Source organism: Panicum virgatum, chromosome 4N, assembly GCF_016808335.1.
Source record: "Panicum virgatum strain AP13 chromosome 4N, P.virgatum_v5, whole genome shotgun sequence".
NCBI lineage: Eukaryota > Viridiplantae > Streptophyta > Magnoliopsida > Poales > Poaceae > Panicum > Panicum virgatum.
Window position 1 is genome coordinate 40,324,853 of NC_053148.1, and position 18,769 is coordinate 40,343,621.

Consider the following 18,769-nt stretch of genomic DNA (forward strand, 5'->3'; position numbering starts at 1 on the left):
TCCGTGGAAGTATGGGTTCAGGGATTACATTGAATCATATAGAAGCCGGCAAATAAGAAAGAATGATGAGCGGGAGCACATGCGAAGGCTAGAGGAACGGCTCATGTCACACGATCAAAGATTGGAGGAAGAGGTTCAACGCCAAGTGGCCATAGCAATGAGCAAGCAACAACAAGCGCAAACGGTGCTTCCAGAGCCTAATGTCGCAGCCAATCACCTGTCTCAGCGGAAAAGCAGCTGCGCTTCCACAGACGTCGCCGTCGCCGAGCCAACGGGGATCCAGGCCGCAGTTGAAGTGTCGGCCCCGCAGTGATTTCCAGTGGATGAGATCACCCAGCAGACACCTTGTGACCTGCAGACTGCCGTTAAGAACTTAATGTTCACTGTTGCGTACGGTACCGCCATGCCTACCCAACCAGGCGACGTGTACCATGGGCAGCAAATTCCGCCTGGATACACACGAGTTGGCATGGAGCAGGTGTGCCAGGGTTGGGAGACGCTCGAGCTTGATATTCCTGGAGGCGATGGGGAGAGGACACTAGCAGAAGCCATTCATGGCTACATCCTATGGGATAAGCGCTACATTGTCCTAAAGTCGGATGATTAAACACCAAGACCGGCATCTCAGCATGCCTCTCCAAGGCCGGCATCTCCGCAAAACTCCCCAAGGGCAGCACTGTCTCGGCAAGGATCACCGGCACATTCTCCATCACCATCATCTCATGCGCCGATGAACACTCAAGCGTCACCGTCGCCTCCATGGTCACCCCCTCCGCCGCCGGCAAAGAAGCAGAAACGGCCGCCGGCAAAGAAGGTAGCTGCACCGGCTAAGGAGCCTCCAAAGAAGAAGGAAAAGGAGAAGAAAACCAAGGAGGCTCCTATTAAACCCTGGGACATGAGCCTTGAAGAATGCGATCGGATAACTCAAGAAAGAGTTAAAGAGCACTTCAAGCCGAAGCCGAAGCCGGAGCCCGAGAAAGTCATAAATCCGATAGATTTGAAATTTTTTAAGGGGATGTGCGAAGCAAATAAGAGAAAATTCATTCCGAGAGACCCCCCCTTCAGACTACGAAAGCACAATTATCAAAACTACTGAGAAAAAGAAGAGACAATCAAAGTCGTCGTCGTCCGACGTTCCACAGCTCGGAGCCCAAAAGAAACAATCAATAGAGCCTCTCGTAGTGGGACAGACGACACAAGAACAAGACTTTGTTACATTTTTGAAAGAATCAAACCTGACGGCGGCTCAGATTGCAGGGGGAGAAGATATTCCAAAGGCCGATGTGGTCGTCAAATGGACGTTTGAGATCGGCAAAACTCTTGTACCCCCCGAAGTAGTGTCTGTGCTTCCAACGCAAATGTATAAGCTACACCAGCACTACATGTGTGCGATGGCCGATTGCATCTTCATGCAGGACGCAAAGATTAAAGATGACGATTTCTTACGGGGGGAGGCCATTATATGGATAAACTGGAAAGAAATTTACCAACTGTTCCATCAGGAGGCCCTCGACATCTCGATGGTTGGCTTGTAGGTTCTGTAAGTATTTTACTCTCCTTACGTATTGTTTTGCATGATCTCAACATACTGATCTCTTGATTTATTCGGTATCATGTAGAATGGAGATACATACTTGCAGAAGAAAGGGATACTCTCACCTCGGCTTCATCGACCCAATTACTTGTAATTGGAGGCTTCTACGTGATAATTCCGATGAGATATTCCAAAACTTGTTCAAGTACATAAGCGTTCATCACAACAAGCAAATGATATTGTTTCCTTACAACTTTGCGTGAGTGATTCCTTCCGTCTAACTCTTTTTATTCTGTAATCGAATTGTTTAAACCTTAACTACCAAGAACTGCCTCCGTATAATCTTGCAGTGAACACTTTGTCCCGATTGTCATAATTCCCGAGAAGAGCCTACTCGTGGTTATGGACTCATTGAGGAGACCTCCAGAACAATACGAAAATCTTCTTAACATGATGAAAAAGTAATTCTACCACTACTCCATCGATGACCGATAATTTGAATCACTTTGTTACTTGACTATAGTTGTTATAATCATGCACAGGGTTTGGAAAGAATTCGCTAAAAATCATCCAGGCAAATTTGACAAGGAATTGAAGATCAAGACAGATTTTTCGGTACGCATTTGGATGATTCGTTGCACGATTCATTAGTTTTATTATATATTCATGTAAATACCTGATAATTTCTTCTCTCTTAAAGTGTATGAGGCAGAAACCAGGCACTGTATTGTGCGCATACTATGTATGCGAGAACATCCATGGTCTGGTAGGTCCTCCAAAGGGCTGGACAAATTGGGAGGAGGAAGTAAGTAAAAAAACTTGTTAATATTTGAACTCGTATTTTAATTAGTCGAAATTAATTATCCCCTTTTTCCATAGGTCGGAGAGATGCGCGATAAACTCATACCGGAGGAAAAGATTATGGCGATTTAAGAACAATTCTCCGGATTTATTGTTGAGCAAGTCCTCGATCCAAAAGGCGAATTCTACTATGATGGAATATCTAATATTGACAATCACAGCAAATATGACAATATACGCGTATATATGTAATTAAGAACGAATATACCTATGTAAATATATATGTGTGTCTATGTATTAAATTTCTATTTATGAGTATGTATGTATGTATTAAATTTCCAAAAGGCGAATTCTACTATGTAATTAAGAACGAATATACCTATGTAATTAAGAACGAATATACCTATGCAAATATGATGGAGTATGTATGTATTATATATATAAGCACTCCAATAATATATATGTGTATATATATATTTATATAATATTGGTCCTAGACATTTTCGTATGTAAAGGAATTCACATGTATAGATATGTGTATACATATATATATAAGTGAATTAATTTATATATGAAAACTATCTAGGTCAAATATTATATAAGTAACTATATATATGTATATATTAGTGGAGATCATACACACTGAATTCCAATACATAAGTTTAATTGAAATGCAAAAGTATAATTGAAATAGAAAAAGAATTGAGAAAAGGAAAACATAAAAAAAAAGGACCTTTTGTCCCGGTTGGTAACACCAACCGGGATAAAAGGGTGCGCCAGCCACGTGGGCGCTGGCAGCACCTTTTGTCCCGGTTGGTGTTACCAACCGGGACAAAAGGTCCTCTTTTGTCCTGGTTGCCAGACCCGGGACAAAAGGGCACCCCCTTTTGTCCCGGACTGGCGTTCCCGGTTGGGAAACCGGGACAACAGGGGTTTCCCAACCGGGACAAATCAATGTTTTTGTAGTAGTGTATTGGCCACATGTGGGAATCTAAATTTAGGGTCAAGTGTCACTTGATGTAACTGTCTGTGGTTTTCAGATTACCTACAAGCAGAAGTTGCAGTTAAACGGCCGCCTGATCTTCTTTTTTTTGGCCTTTTCGGTTAATCTGTTTCTCCTAGAGAGGAAAGTATGTAGACTAGATGAAATGATGCACGGCGCAGAATATATAAGTCGCTGTGAGTTAAAAGTAAAGAGCAACAAGTTTTGTTCCAAATGTTATTTTCCTGCTTAAAGAGAGTTAGCCTCTTTCTTTGTTAACCTTGCAAAACTGTTCGGCTGGTAAAAACCCAGCTGATCTCGGCTGATTCAATAGTATTATTTTTTACACGAAGTCTAATATGTTAAGCAAAAGTCAAACACTATTTAATAATGTGGATGTCCATTACACCTGCACCATCAAAAGCTAACCTCCTTTGACATCAATGTTATAACTCTCCAATCCCGTTATCGATTCTTATAACTCTATTATTGTTAACTCACGCTCTCTCATGTATGTTGGCTATACATAGTTCTGACCTTTCGTGATAGTTATTTTATTAGTGGCTAATAGCTGTTTTAATAGTAGTCATCACTGTTTTTACCCGAGTGGCTGATATTTTTTCTAAATATATATTTTTGTGTTTTTCAATAGTTTGGGTAAATTGTCAGCATCATTTTCAGCAAATATATAAATTACCGACAGTCATGACAGATAACTAATATAAAACCAAAAATTCATGGCCATGTCAAAGTAGAAACTAACTATCGGGGAATATTATCACTCTTGTAGTCTTGTATGGATCAGAAAAATGAGAAAGAGAAGATCACATTGTATTTCTGTCAATTTGGTTTGCCCCACATTCTTTAATTTCTTTAATACTAATTCCCGATAATGGTCATAAAATAGGTATTATATGACAAATTGAACTTTCTCCCTCAATTCTTTTTGTTATGTTGTGTCATTTTCCAGTAAAAATTTTACATGCATTCAGATAGTGGATCGCAGTACAGTTTCTACCACATTGTCCTGTGCGGAAAATTCAGAAAATGCTAATTGAACATGAGAAATGGGTACAGGTACGAGTCCCAGTACGAGTACGACCACACAGCGGCTTCAGACAATAAAGGGGTTAACACAGATTAATTACACATGGGGACGAAATGATTAGGTCTTACAGCTAGGATTCCGTTTCTACATGCATGAAAAACACTTCCCTCCACCACATTCTTCTGTCCCATCTTTGTATTGGTCTACTGTACAAGAAGCCATTTTGGTGCCAGTGCTCACGAACGTACCAGAAAAGTCAGAAGATCACAAGGACAGCGAGAATATTTTCTGATGGAAGCCGTGCAAAGATTGAAAAAGGGACCTCATTTTCCTCAGTGAGCCCTCTAGTCTCTGCCCTCCTTGCCCATTCTTTACTGTCGATGTGCCTGCCTCCACATTCCCAAACACTATTGATTCCGTCCTTTGTTTCAAATAAAAATAAAAATGAAATTATATAGCCTGAAGTTTTCCGAAGATTGTGAATTTATATATCCACGGCCCCGTCGTCTCTCCCTCTTGTGAATGGTGGCTGGTAAAGATAGTTCATGAACTTCATGGTACTTATATATCGATCGTCTGATAAGATTGTTTAAGCATGCTTCATTGCAACCACACAAGCTTAGCACATTGCTTGACACGTTTAAAATAATACAATATTGTTATCAAAATACTTTATATGCTGTATTGGCCGGCCATATACATGTTCTGACTTTCGGGTGAATGTCACAGTTTATGTACCTGCCAATAGTGTTCAGATCACTTACATGCAACAAAAAACTTGCAGATATTCTGTGAACAGACTAGACTTGCCCGGATAGTAGATCCCAGTAAATTAAAAATAAACAAGAACGGCACCTTCAGAAACACATTTGGTCCAAATGTCATTTTGCTGCTAAAAAAAAGGTGGGTAGTAGTAGCATTTCACATATAGGCGTGGCAAAGACATACCAGAGAGTTTTTCTTAATTAATTATAAGGACCTGACGATACTATAGATAGTGTTGTTTATCAGATGCCTAATTTTGTTATGAAAAACACGTTAATGGTGTGGGGTCCTTTAGAAATACATTTGTTCCAAAATCCAAATGTCAGTTTTCCTTCTCAAAGAAAAAGGTGGGTAGTAGCCTCTCGCCTATAGGTGTGTCAGATTCAGGGTCCGTTTGGCAGGGCTCCCAGAACTGATTCTCTACTGAATCCAGTAGGAGCTCAGCCAAATAATTTTTTTAGAGAAAAGTGATTCTCTGCTGATTCTATAAAGTGATTTTCTGTTGATTCTGTGAAATGATTTAACAGTCTATGAGTTGAAAAAATAGGTTCTCCTAAGTTTGTGGTAGAGAGTAAAAAAGAATCACTTTCAATCACAAAATCACTTCTAACAGAGAATCAAATCCCATAGAGAATCAGATAGAGCTCTACAAACAGAGCCTGAATAAAGATACTGATAGGATGTGTGGTAGGATCATCTCTCTTTTGTGGAATCCCAGAATAACGATGAAACTATCCACTTTGCGAGTTTGCGTTAAAAAGATCCTCCACATTAAGTTTGCCACGCACAATGCAAGATGTGCGTCACTGTCACTCACCACTGTCGCCTAGTCGATCTGCATCACCAGGAAAATAATAATGCCCTATGAACATGACAAATGGGCACAATCACAAGGCTGGTCAGACAGCAAATTAAAGGACATCACGAAACATGGGGAAGCACAGTAAAGTCTAGCTTTCGATTTCCACATGAACAATGCCCTCCACGACATCCCGCGCCACCAATCTTTGCGTATTATTGGCCTTCCGTGACGTGACGCCACCCATCACGCTGAGCCGTCGTCGTCCTCGTCCTCGCTGCTCTTCTTCCGAGCTAGCAAAGCGACGCGACAGTTTTAGGGGGTTGAAAAACGGGTGGCTAATCGGTCACCTAGCCCTACCACGGAGCATTGTCTAAGGAGAAGACTTTTTTGATGATCTACACCCTGTGGCGCTTCAAGAGCACGACGCGACAGAATAAAGAACTTTTTCAGTGTCTTCCTCGTGGATCTTGCGTTAGATTTTTTTTTTTTTAACCAGCATGTGATGTAGTCTTTCGGCAGTATGCATGATCGTGACCTATATATACGTGTCTCCTTTTTTTTCGGCCTATATGCGTCTTGTTCAAGAAAGCCGCTTTTTTTTTGAGCGGGAGAAAGCCGCTTTACTATCTGTACATCTTGGGGCTCCAAGCAAAGCCTCCCTCCAACTGACATGCGGCCCAAAATGGAAATGGCGTCTCATGGGCTGGGCCAACTTTGAGCGGGGGCTGACGAGGGCCAGCAAAAGCTAAGCCCAAAATCTAGCCTGGTTGAAAGCCAGGATGGTTGGATCCCAAAGTCCTAGGCTCCTAGCTGACGTTTTTCATGATTATATATATATTTCTATCCATTGGTTAAACAAAAACAGGCATCCATTTAGCAGCCTTTTGCGGTGAGAAAGGGTCCGATTAGGAGCCGCATGCGTTACATCACATCGCAAGAGGCATGCGAGCGATTCCACGCTAGTTATTTGGGCCGAATTAGGAAAAAGCCAGGTTGGGCTGAATATATAGGATTACAAGAAAACATCAAGGAATCAGAAACTAAACTGCCCTGAAAAACGCAAACATGATTAAGCAATCGGGCCCACAGTGCTAATCACCTTGTTAGGTCTTCCTTCGATCCGAAGGGAAGAAGGACTACTCGACGGCGATTCTGGTGAGGAAGAAGCCACCAATGATGACAATTCTATCGTCACTCTGTACCCGGATACCATGGAGCATCTACAGCTCTCCTACAGCACCTGGATCCTCCTCAGACTCCCAAGAGGCCCGATCCGCACTTGGCTCGCGGCCCAGCTCCATGGTAGGGCTCATCCGAGACCCCCTCGGACCCGTGGAACGATCTCCGTCTCGCTCGAGGCCTCCAGCGGTGCGCTGCATCTCCGCCTCGCTCGAGGGTAGCAGACCTACCCTCGGAGAGTAAGCCATCTCCCGCAAGGCCTCGGCTCAGGGGGAAACTCCGCCTCGCTCGAGGCCACCCCTCGATAGTTACAACTAGCAACCCATCTGCTCACCCACCCGACTGACAGAATCATTAAATGCCAACCACTCCACCGCAGAACGCGGGACATGCGGCGTCAGGCCACCATGCCGCACAGCATGCTGTGATCGAAGTCCCGTCCGCCAACTCCGGTCACCGTGCTGCTATCCCCGGCACTGTGTAATCCCTGTGCGAACCTGCGACGCACTGCGCGGACGTGTCTGACGCTGTTCAGGCCACTGTGCTGCCTACTCCCTGTACTTCTTTAACTGCAGAACCATTGGCGGGCATGGGCGCAACCCTCGAACGGTGTACGGACTTTGACCAGAGCAAGACCCCTGCCTGAAGAACCCTCGGCGCTCCGCCAGCTCAAGCATTGAGACGGTACCTTCCACAGCAACTACCACGACGCCCACAGGAGTCATCAGAAAGCCAGCGCGATCTCCGCAGGGCCAAGGGGGCTTCCCAAGATGACTGCCACGCCTAGCGTCATGCTCTCCAGTACTCCACAGTGTATTTTCTACAGTGATCACCCACTGCACACCCCCGATTTGAGGAGAAGACGATGACTTCTGGTCTCTCCGTACATGTACTTCGCCCCTCCTTGTGTCTATAAAAGGAGGAGGTAGGCTTCTTCCCAGGACACGGGCGAACACTCCCACACAACTCGCTCACACACACACGCTCTCCAGAGTTCGATATTGGCACTTGCCTCAATCATCCACGCCTCTAGCAGAGACTTTGGGGGTTTCCCTCCCTCTCTCGCCTCGCTTGTACTCCTCTACTACAGGCACTCCGGTGCAAGATAATATAGTGCACTCGCACACCTCTGCTGAACGTACAGCCCCACGGCCGGAACCAGGATAAACCCTTGCGTTACTGTGTTACCTCTTGCATCAACCATCTAGAATAGGGACACGCAGCATCTTCACGAGTTGGTGCCATGCCACCGGGTCTGGACACCGACACGGAGAGAGCCTAACACAAATATTATTACTTCTGAAACAAAAAGTAATTAGAACTGAAACTTTTTGTTGCACAGCAGATGAGAGCAAAAGTTTTCCATTGGAACAAATGTTAAAATTTGTTACAATAGAACAAATTTAAAATTTGTTGCATCCAATAGGACCATTGGAACAAATATTAGAATTTGTTCAATTGGATCCAATCATAATATGGGAATAAATTGTTCCATTAGAACAAATGGAACAAATTGTTCTATCGGAACAAATATTAAAATTTATTACGTTGGATTCAATCTTACCATGGGAACAAAAAATTAAAAAAAGATCAGGCAATTTCGCTTGTCCGAAGTTGTAGAAGAAGCGGGGAAGCACCGTTGGTGTCGAGACTCGAGAGAAGTTGCAGGAGGCCACGCAAGGGGAAGAACAAATAAGCAAAGCTGGACCGTTAACTAATGGGCCGTTGAAAAATAAAATAGCGAGCGGGCAGACGCTTCTGCGACACAGCAGATGGCAGTAGCGTAATATTAGCGGTGAGAAGCCCCTGATGCCCGCATGAAATGTGGAAGGGCACTACCGCACTAGACACGTACGCTCTCCAAAGCTCACCAAATGAAACCGCGAGCAGGGCACCGCCGCACCGGGAGATCGAGGTCTCTCGTTCCCGCGTGCCACGGTCGAGGCCGACGCCTAGGCACGCTCCAGTGTGGCGCAACTGGTAAATTAAAATTCTAATTAAGTGTAATAGTCGTTATTGAACACATCGGGCACATTAGCTTAACGGCTTAATTTGGCGATTTTTTCTCAACTCACAGTCCGATCGAACAACACCGGTAGTCCCACGCGAATATAGACGCAGATGGTACAAACACGACTCATTACTTGAAAATATAAGAGTGAGCACGACACAGAACATTTAGTTTTACAAACCAAGTTCAAATACATAAATAATTAATAAGATTAACACTTACATAGACATGACTGAAGTCGAATACAAAGATCCTACAACTACTCTAGCTTACATCAGTTCTAATCCACTCCGACCGGTCGGACCGGTTCACCCAACCGGTCAAACCGGTCGGCACCCTGCTGCCAACTCCACAGGTCAGACCGGTCCCACGGACCGGTCAGACCGGTCTACGCAAAACAGAAAGGCTGCACACTCAGCCCACAAGTGTACAACTCGACAGCGCCCTAACCTAAGGCTCCCGCTCCTCGACCTGCCACCCCTCTGCATCCCGGCGGATGAACTTGACACAGCAGGGGCAGAAGTCGATGTCCGAGTGTCATGTAATAATAAATATGGCAACAAACCCTGAGTATTCTAATACTCAGCAAGGTTTACCCGACCAGTGGGTATAACTTAGCCCACATAACTAGACATGCAAGGCTTTTGGCTGGTGGTTATTTTGCAGAAACCGCGACTAAAGTAAGTCCTTACTTTCATGATTTTAGCACATATTGTATATATAATCTAACCATGATATATCATTAGCATAAACTAACTATAGCAAACATGGTGGAGCAACATGTATAAAATCAATATAGAGAAACCTTATATTAATCACTTATCATCCCTACTCGCACTACGTTGCGACTCGGTGATCAAGGTGCTCATATCCGAGAGCGACTAACGGCGAATCGATCCGATTTAACCTTGCAAGGTGGACCTAACCAACACGGCATGTATTTGCCCCGTCGGACTATACATGTCAATCATTCCCTTCCCCGCCTCGAACTACAGGAACCAGCCCAACGACATATGGTCAGCCGAGCTCAATGTGAGACCACCAAAAGTAAACATATGCATCCCAGTTCTCCGCGACTACTCGACTCGGCCCAGGAGTTGGGTGCGGTTTCCTGTACTTTCGAAGCAAGGCAGTACTCGGCTTACCGGTTTCGACTACCTCCTACTCCCGGTATGCGATTAGTACAGTTCAAACATTATCAGCAGGGCCAACAACGGTTCGGTCCTTAACCGACACAGACGAGACTAAGGCACCCAGGAACCCTGTCCTGCTGCCATACCTATACATCATCATTCCCCGTCCGGTTTCAATTCTCCATTCATTGCGTATAAATTTCACAACTCATGTACCGGAATATGACTATATCCTGTATCTCGCGAGTAACTGGAAATTACTCGACTTCTACACATCCTATATCTTGCGAGTGGTTCTACCGATCAGCATAGCACTTCTATCGTCCTATACATACTAGTATAAACTCGAGGAAAACTAGAGATCATGCAGCTAGGGTTCCAATCAATTCCTAATACGTAATGCACAAGTAATAGATAAAACATATACATGATGAATCATAATTTAAAATAATAGGACATGCACCGGGGCTTGCCTTGCGTCTGCTGCTCAACACTGGTGTGAGTTGGGCCTTGGGCCGACTACCCGTGAACATCCTCCTGCGGCTCCTGTGGCTCCGCAACCACCTCGTATACGACCTCCTCCGCCGCGGCTGCTATACGTATGCATATGCATGTGACATGAGAAATGTATGCATGATTTCATAAAAATTACAAGTAATCAATAGCCAAATTAAATTCTAACTATTTGCACCAACTAACCCTAATTGAACCCTGTCAGCTCTGCTAGCACCGGTCAGACCGGTCCACCCGACCGGTCAGACCGGTCACACTAACTCAGCCGCACCACCGGTTAGACCGGTCTCAACCAGAACAGAAGCTAGAATCCGTGACGCGACGAAAAATCATCCACCAATCCAAAACACCTTCTAGGATCTAGTCCATGGGTTCATAGGGATGCTTTTGACCAGAGGATATCACCAAAAATCTTCTAAAATAAGAGATCGACTCATATCAAGCAAAGTACCTTGAGAGAAGCTCCCCCCCCCCCCATGGAGAGCTTGAATCCTCAGCACCCAAAGGAAGGAATCGAGGAAATGAAGCTTCCCCACGCCGATTTGATCCGTTCTAGGCCTTTGAATCAAATGGAGGGGGAGGTTTTGGGCTCTAGGGTTTGGGGGAGAACATGGGAGGGGGGGAGCTCGGGAGGGAGACTGAGAGAGCTGGGTGAGGGCGTGTGTTCTGGTGAGGGAGTGAGAGAGAGATTTAAATGATGTGGGGCCCAACCCGACCAACTCGGGCGAGACCGGTCAGACCGGTCGCCCATACCGGTCAGACCGGTCCGGGCTAAACTGGCCCAGGGCTGACAGAAACACGTTTGGTGCTTCGTCGCGTGGTTTGAAACTAATGACCAGAGATTAATCTAACTAACTAGTGGATTAACACCTGAGTGTTACAATCCTACCTCCTAAAAGAAATCTTGTCCCGAGATTTGATAAAAGTGCTAAATGGAAAGTTAGAACTTGATGAGTACCTTGATAAACCTGTAGCAATTCCGGACATTTAGTCAGAACAAATTCCTCCGTCTCCCAAGTAGCTTCCCGCTCGGAGTGATTACTCCACTGCACCTTATAGAATTTGCTGGTTTGATTTCGAGTAACTCGGGTTTTGAAATCAACAATTTTCACCAGGTGCTCGGGATACACAAGATCGGGCTCCAATTGTAGCTCCTCTAGATCCACAATCTTGGTGGGAACACGAAGTCATTTTTTGAGCTGCGAGACATGGAATATGTTATGCACCGCGGATAATTGTGCAGGGAGTTCCAGACGGTATGCCACTGGCCCACACCGCTCAAGAATGGGAAAAGGCCCAACATAGCGAGGTGCGAGCTTTCCTTTGACCCCGAACCGCTGGACCCCCTTCATTGGAGATACTCGCAAATAAACCTGATCCCCCACTTGGAACGAAATAGCTTGCCTCTTTTTGTCCGCATAACTCTTTTGGCGGGATGGAGCCGCTTTCAAATTTTTCTGTATGAGCTGAACTTGCTCTTCAGCTTCATTAACTATATCCGGCCCAAAAAAATTCCTCTCCCCAGCTTCCGACCAGTTCAATGGAGTCCTACATCTTCGCCCATATAAGGCCTCAAAGGGAGCCATTTTGATACTCTCCTGATAACTGTTGTTATAGGCGAACTCAGCCGAAGGTACACATTCATCCCATTTCTAGCTGTAGGTGAGCGCACAAGCTCGAAGCATATCTTCAAGAATCTGATTTATTCTCTCCGTCTGTCCGTCGGTTTGGGGATGATAAGCCGAGCTGCAGATGAGTTGAGTACCAAGAGCAGTATGCAACTGTTCCCAAAAGCGTGCAACAAACTGTGAGCCCCTGTCAGATATAATGGTCTTAGGAATACCATGAAGACTCACAATGCGGGCAATGTACAACTCGGCATACTTGTGGGATTTATACCATGTTTGGATTGGAATAAAATGAGCGGATTTCGTGAAGCGATCCACTACAACCCAAATGGAGTCATATCCCTTTGCAGTCTTGGGAAGTCCGACAATAAAATCCATACTAATATCTTCCCATTTTCCTGATGGAATAGTCAGGGGCTGTAGAAGACCAGCTGGCCTCAAGTGGCTCGCTTTCACCCTTTTACAAATGTCACACTCAGACACATATTGGGCGACTTCCCGCTTCATTCTTGTCCACCACAACCGCTGTCTGAGGTCCTGATACATTTTGTTGCTGCCAGGATGGATGGAATACCTAGAGAGATGAGCCTCATCTAGAATCTGCTTTCGAAGCCCCAAATCTTTAGGTACCACTAACCGATTGTTAAACCATAGAACCCCTTCACTATCCTGATGAAAGCATTGAACCTGAGGATCATTCCCACCGAGCCGTTGTCTGATCTTATCCATGCCCACATCATTTTTCTGAGCAGCAACAATTTGATCACGAAGGGTAGGGGTGATGGTAATATTAGCTAGTGTTCCCTCAGACACAATAGCCAAGTTCATCTTCTCCATCTCTTGGCACAAGGTTTCATGCAGGACTGTAGCGGACACATAGCTACAACTTGCCTTGCGACTTAAGTCATCGGCTACAACATTAGCCTTTCTCGGGTGATAATGAATCTCCAAATCATAGTCTTAGATCAGCTCCAACCACCGCCTCTGGCGCAAATTTAGCTCGCTCTGGGTGAAAATATACTTAAGACTCTTGTGGTCTGAGTATATGTGAATGGGATTATCTAGAAGATAATGGCGCCAAATCTTTAATGCATGCACGACTGCTGCCAGCTCCAGATCATGTGTAGCATAATTCTCTTCGTGCCGTCTGAGGGCTCTGGAGGCATAAGCAATCACTCGCTGATCCTACATAAGGACGCAGCCTAGGCCCGTACCTGATGCATTACAACAAGTATTAATGGCCGAATAATATCCGGTGAAAACAAACAGGGATGAGAACGTAGTCGGGACCCGTACCTGATGCATCACAGTACATATCAAAAGGCCGGGTAATATCTGGCTGCGCGAGGACAGGGGCAGACGTCAGAAGCTTTCTCAAAGTCTGGAAGGCCTTCTCGCATTTTTCATCCCAACTAAATCTCACCCCTTTCTTGAGTAACTCAGTCATGGGCCTAGCAATTTTTGAGAACTCCGGTACAAACCGGCGATAATAGCCTGCTAGCCCAAGGAAACTCCGGATCTCTGAAACAGACTCTGGAGTCTTCCAATTCAGGACATCCTGAATCTTGCTCGGATCAATAGAAATCTCCTTGTCTGAGATGATGTGTCTCAAGAACTGGACTTCTTTGAGCCAGAAATCACATTTACTGAATTTGGCATACAGCTTGTGCTCCCGCAGGCGCTGAAGCACAATGCGGAGATGCTCTGCATGTTCTTCTTTATTCTTGGAAAATATCAGGATGTCGTCAATGAAAATCACGACGAACTTATCTAGCTCGGGCATGAACACCGAGTTCATGAGATACATGAAATGAGCAGGGGCATTTGTTAGCCCGAAAGACATGACCAGATATTCAAAAAGTCCGTATCTGATGGAAAAAGCCGTCTTGGGAATATCCTCAGCTCTTATCTGTATCTGATAATAGCCAGAGCGGAGATCAATCTTGGAAAATACTTTGGCCCCGAATAGCTGATAAAAAAGAATATCAATCCGGGGAAGGGGATATTTATTTTTTTATTGTGACGGCATTCAGAAGTCTATAGTCCACACACAACCTGAGGCTTTCATCTTTCTTTTTCACAAAGAGTGCAGGACAGCCCCAAGGTGACGTGCTAGGATGGATATAGCCCTTATCCAGCAACTCCTGCAATTGTTTCTTTAACTCCGCCAGCTCATTGGGTGGCATCCGGTAAGGCCTCCTAGAAATCGGTGCCGTACCCGGTTGCAATTCAATGGTAAACTCCACGTCACGATCAGGCGGCATTCCAGGCAAATCATCCGGAAAGACGTCCGGATATTCACACACCACTGGTATGTCTGCTAGCTTCTTACCCTCAACCTGATTCACCGTAAGTGTCAAAGACATATGGTCTTTCAAATGTAAAGTCATACACCCATGAATGGAAGATTTGATGTGCACAGATTGTGAGGTCGTGTCCAGACTAACTCCCTGACCCTCCATCCAGTTCATACCCAATATAATATCTATCCTTTGGGTTGGTAACATTATCAGGGCCGTAGGAAAATTTTTTTCCTTGCAACTGTAGGGGTACTTGCTTAACAAACTGATTGGTGATTAACTTTCCCCCGGGTGAGTGAATATGGTATGGCTTGGGTATGCTTTCAATTTTTAGTCCCAGTCTAACAACACACTCCTTGCTAATAAAGGTATGAGACGCCCCTGAATCAAATAATACCGTAACGGGTTGTTCATTTACTGAGAACGTACCCGCCATCACTGGAGCTCCTTCAGGAATGCCCTCGAGGGTGGTGTAGTGCACCTGTCCTGGCTTGAAGTGAGCCACTTGCTGCTTCTGACTCTACTGACTCAATTGCTGGCCTTGCTTGGGTGGCATTGGACAGTTCCGTGCAAAATGACCCGTCTGCCCGCAGTTGTAACACGGAAACAGGTTGGGGCGCACCCCCGTCTGCTGCACCCAGACCTTCTGCTCATTCTGTTGAGGAGCAGGAGGCCTGACTGTCCCCTGTGGCTGAGTGTACTGAGGGGGCCTGTATCCCCACTACTATTGTGGCTGGTGCTGAAAGGGGGCTCGCTGTGGGCCCGACTGCACCAAGCGAAACCTCTGAGGGGCACTGCTAGAAGATCCCGCTGCCGGCGCCTTTCTCTTCTTTTCTGCCTTGTGAGCTAGGTAGGCGTCCTCCTGTATGATAGCCCCATTGACCAGCTCACTGAAACTGCCAAACTTGACCATTGCCAAGCGATCCTGGAGCTTACTACTAGGCCCCTGCCTGAAGCAAGCCTGCTTCTTCTCATTGGTGTCTACATGGTACCCCGCATACTGTGCCAGTGTGTTGAAGGCCTGGGAATACTGTAGCACACTGTTATTGCCCTGCTTCAGGGCTAAGAACTCTGTGAGCTTCCTTCGGATCACACCGGCTGGAATATGGTGCGCTCTGAAAGCCTCCTTGAACTGAGCCCAAGTGAACCGGGTGTCTGCGGGGAACATTGCCACATGATTGTCCCACCAGGTACGGGTGCAGGGTGATTTTGGACTCGATAGTCCGAAGCCAGCTATTAGCCTCCAATGGCTCATCCGCCTTATGGAAGTGCGGTGGTTGAGTAGCCAAGAACTCTGGATATCCAGGAGCAGGCGGCTGGTGGTGATGTTCAGGCTGCGGCGCTCTGCCCTGCGCCACAAGCTCACCGAGGAGTGCCGTCTGCTCATCGCGCCCAGTGAGCATGGCCGCGATGGCCTGGGCCAACTCAGGAGGGTTTGGTGGTTCTCCCATTCTGCATTCAACCATGATTGGGTTAGTTATATTTTTCTGATTACTTAAGAAAAATCTTGACTGCAGCTAACATCCGAATCATGGAAGAATTCGTCGAAAATCGATTATTTGAACACAACTTAGGGGTCTCTGTCTGCGCTCAACCGGTCAGACCGGTGCAACCGACCGGTCAGACCGGTCTGCATGGCTCTGCATGAGCTCTACGTAGATCAACCGGTCAGACCGGTGGCCAAGACCGGTCAGACCGGTCCCCAGCAGAAATAAACTTCTAAGCCCTAACTGTGCACCAACACCATAATTCAAATTATTTTCTGCAAATTTAGAAATCACGATACCATGATGCATGATATAATACATGAACTCCCGTGCCAAACTTTCACATGCAACCAAAAATTTAAAAGCCATGATGCATGATGCATGAGCGTCCTACGTTAACCTCTCGACCAAAACTGAAACCCTACTTACGAGTCTAATACTTAATATATATCTAGGGCTTACTTCGCATAATTTCCCTCCCATACTACATAACTACTTCTCACCCTAAGTCAGAATTTCATTTTTAGTTGGTAATATTCAAAAACTAATCATGCTCATACCATCCCCAGTGCGTTTTGGCTCTTATACCAGCTGTGACGGAACCGCCAAATTAAAACTCTAATTAAGCGTAATGGCCGTCATTTGAACACATCGAGCACATTAGCTTAACGGCTTAATTTGGCGATCCTTTCTCAACCCACGGCCCGATCGAACAACACCGGTAGTCCCACGCGAAGGTGGGCGCAGATGGTACAAGCACGACTCATTACTTGAAAATACAAGAGTGAGCACGACACGAAATATTTAGTTTTACAAACCAAATTCAAATACATAAATAATTTACAAGATTAACACTTACATAGACATGACTGAAGTCGAATACAAAGATCCTACAACTACTCTAGCTTACATCAGTTCTGATCCACCCCGACCGGTCGGACCGGTTCACCCAACCGGTCAAACCGGTCGGCACCCTGCTGCCAACTCCACCGGTCAGACCGGTCCCACAGACCGGTCAGACCGGTCTACGCAAAACAGAAAGGCTGCACACTCAGCCCACAAGTGTACAACTCGACAGCGCCCTAACCTAAGGCTCCCGCTCCTCGACCTGCCACCCCTCTGCATCCCAGCGGATGAACTTGACACAGCAGGGGCAGAAGTCGATGTCCGGGTGTCATGTAATAATAAATATGGCAACAAACCCTGAGTATTCTAATACTCAGCAAGGTTTACCCGACCAGTGGGTATAACTTAGCCCACATAACTAGACGTGCAAGGCTTTTGGCTGGTGGTTATTTTACAGAAACTGCGACTAAAGTATGTCCTTACTTTCATGATTTTAGCCCAGATTGTATATATAATCTAACCATGATCTATCATTAGCATAAACTAACTATAGCAAACATGGTGGAGCAACAGGTATAAAATCAATATAGAGAAACCTTATATTAATCACTTATCATCCCTACTCGCACTACGCTGTGACTCGGTGATCAAGGTGCTCATATCCGAGAGCGACTGACAGCGAATCGATCCGATTTAACCTTTCAAGGTGGACCTAACCAACAAGGCACGTATTTGCCCCGTCGGACTATACATGCCAACCATTCTCCTCCCCGCCTCGAACTACAGGAACCAGCAAAACGACATATGGTCAGCCGAGCTCAACGTGAGACCACCAAAAGTAAACATATGCATCCCAATTCTCCGCGACTACTCGACCCATCCCAGGAGTTAGGTGCGGGTTCCTGTACTTTTGAAGCAAGGCAGTACTCAGCTTACTGGTTTAGACTACCTCCTACTCCCGGTATGCGGTTAGTACAGTTCAAACATGATCAGCAGGGCCAACAACGGCTCGGTCCTTAACCGACACAGACGGGACTAAGACACCCAGGAACCCTGTCCTGCTGCCATACCTATACATCATCATTCCCTGTCCGGTCTCAATTCTCCATTCATTGCGTATAAATTTCACAACTCATGTACTGGAATATGACTATATCCTGTATCTCGCGAGTAACCGGAAATTACTCGACTTCTACACATACTATATCTCGCGAGTGGTTCTACCGGGAACTAATCAGCATAGCACTTCTATCGTCCTATACATACTAGTATAAACTCGAGGAAAACTAGGGATCATGCAGCTAGGGTTTCAATCAATTCCTAATACGTAATGCACAAGTAATAGATAAAACATATACATAATGAATCATAATTTAAAATAATAGGACATGCACCGAGGCTTGCCTTGCATCTGCTGCTCAACACTGGGGTGAGTTGGGCCTTGGGCCGACTCCCCACGAACCTCCTCCTGCGGCTCCTGTGGCTCCGCAACCACCTCGTATACGACCTCCTCCACCGCAGCTGCTATACGTATACATATGCATGTGACATGAGAAATGTATGCATGATTTCATAAAAATTACAAGTAACCAATAGCCAAATTAAATTCTAACTATTTGCACCAACTAACCCTAATTGAACCCTGTCAGCTCTGCTAGCACCGGTCAGACCGGTCCACCCGACCAGTTAGACAGGTCACACTAACTCAGCCGCACCGCCGATCAGACCGGTCCCTCCGAC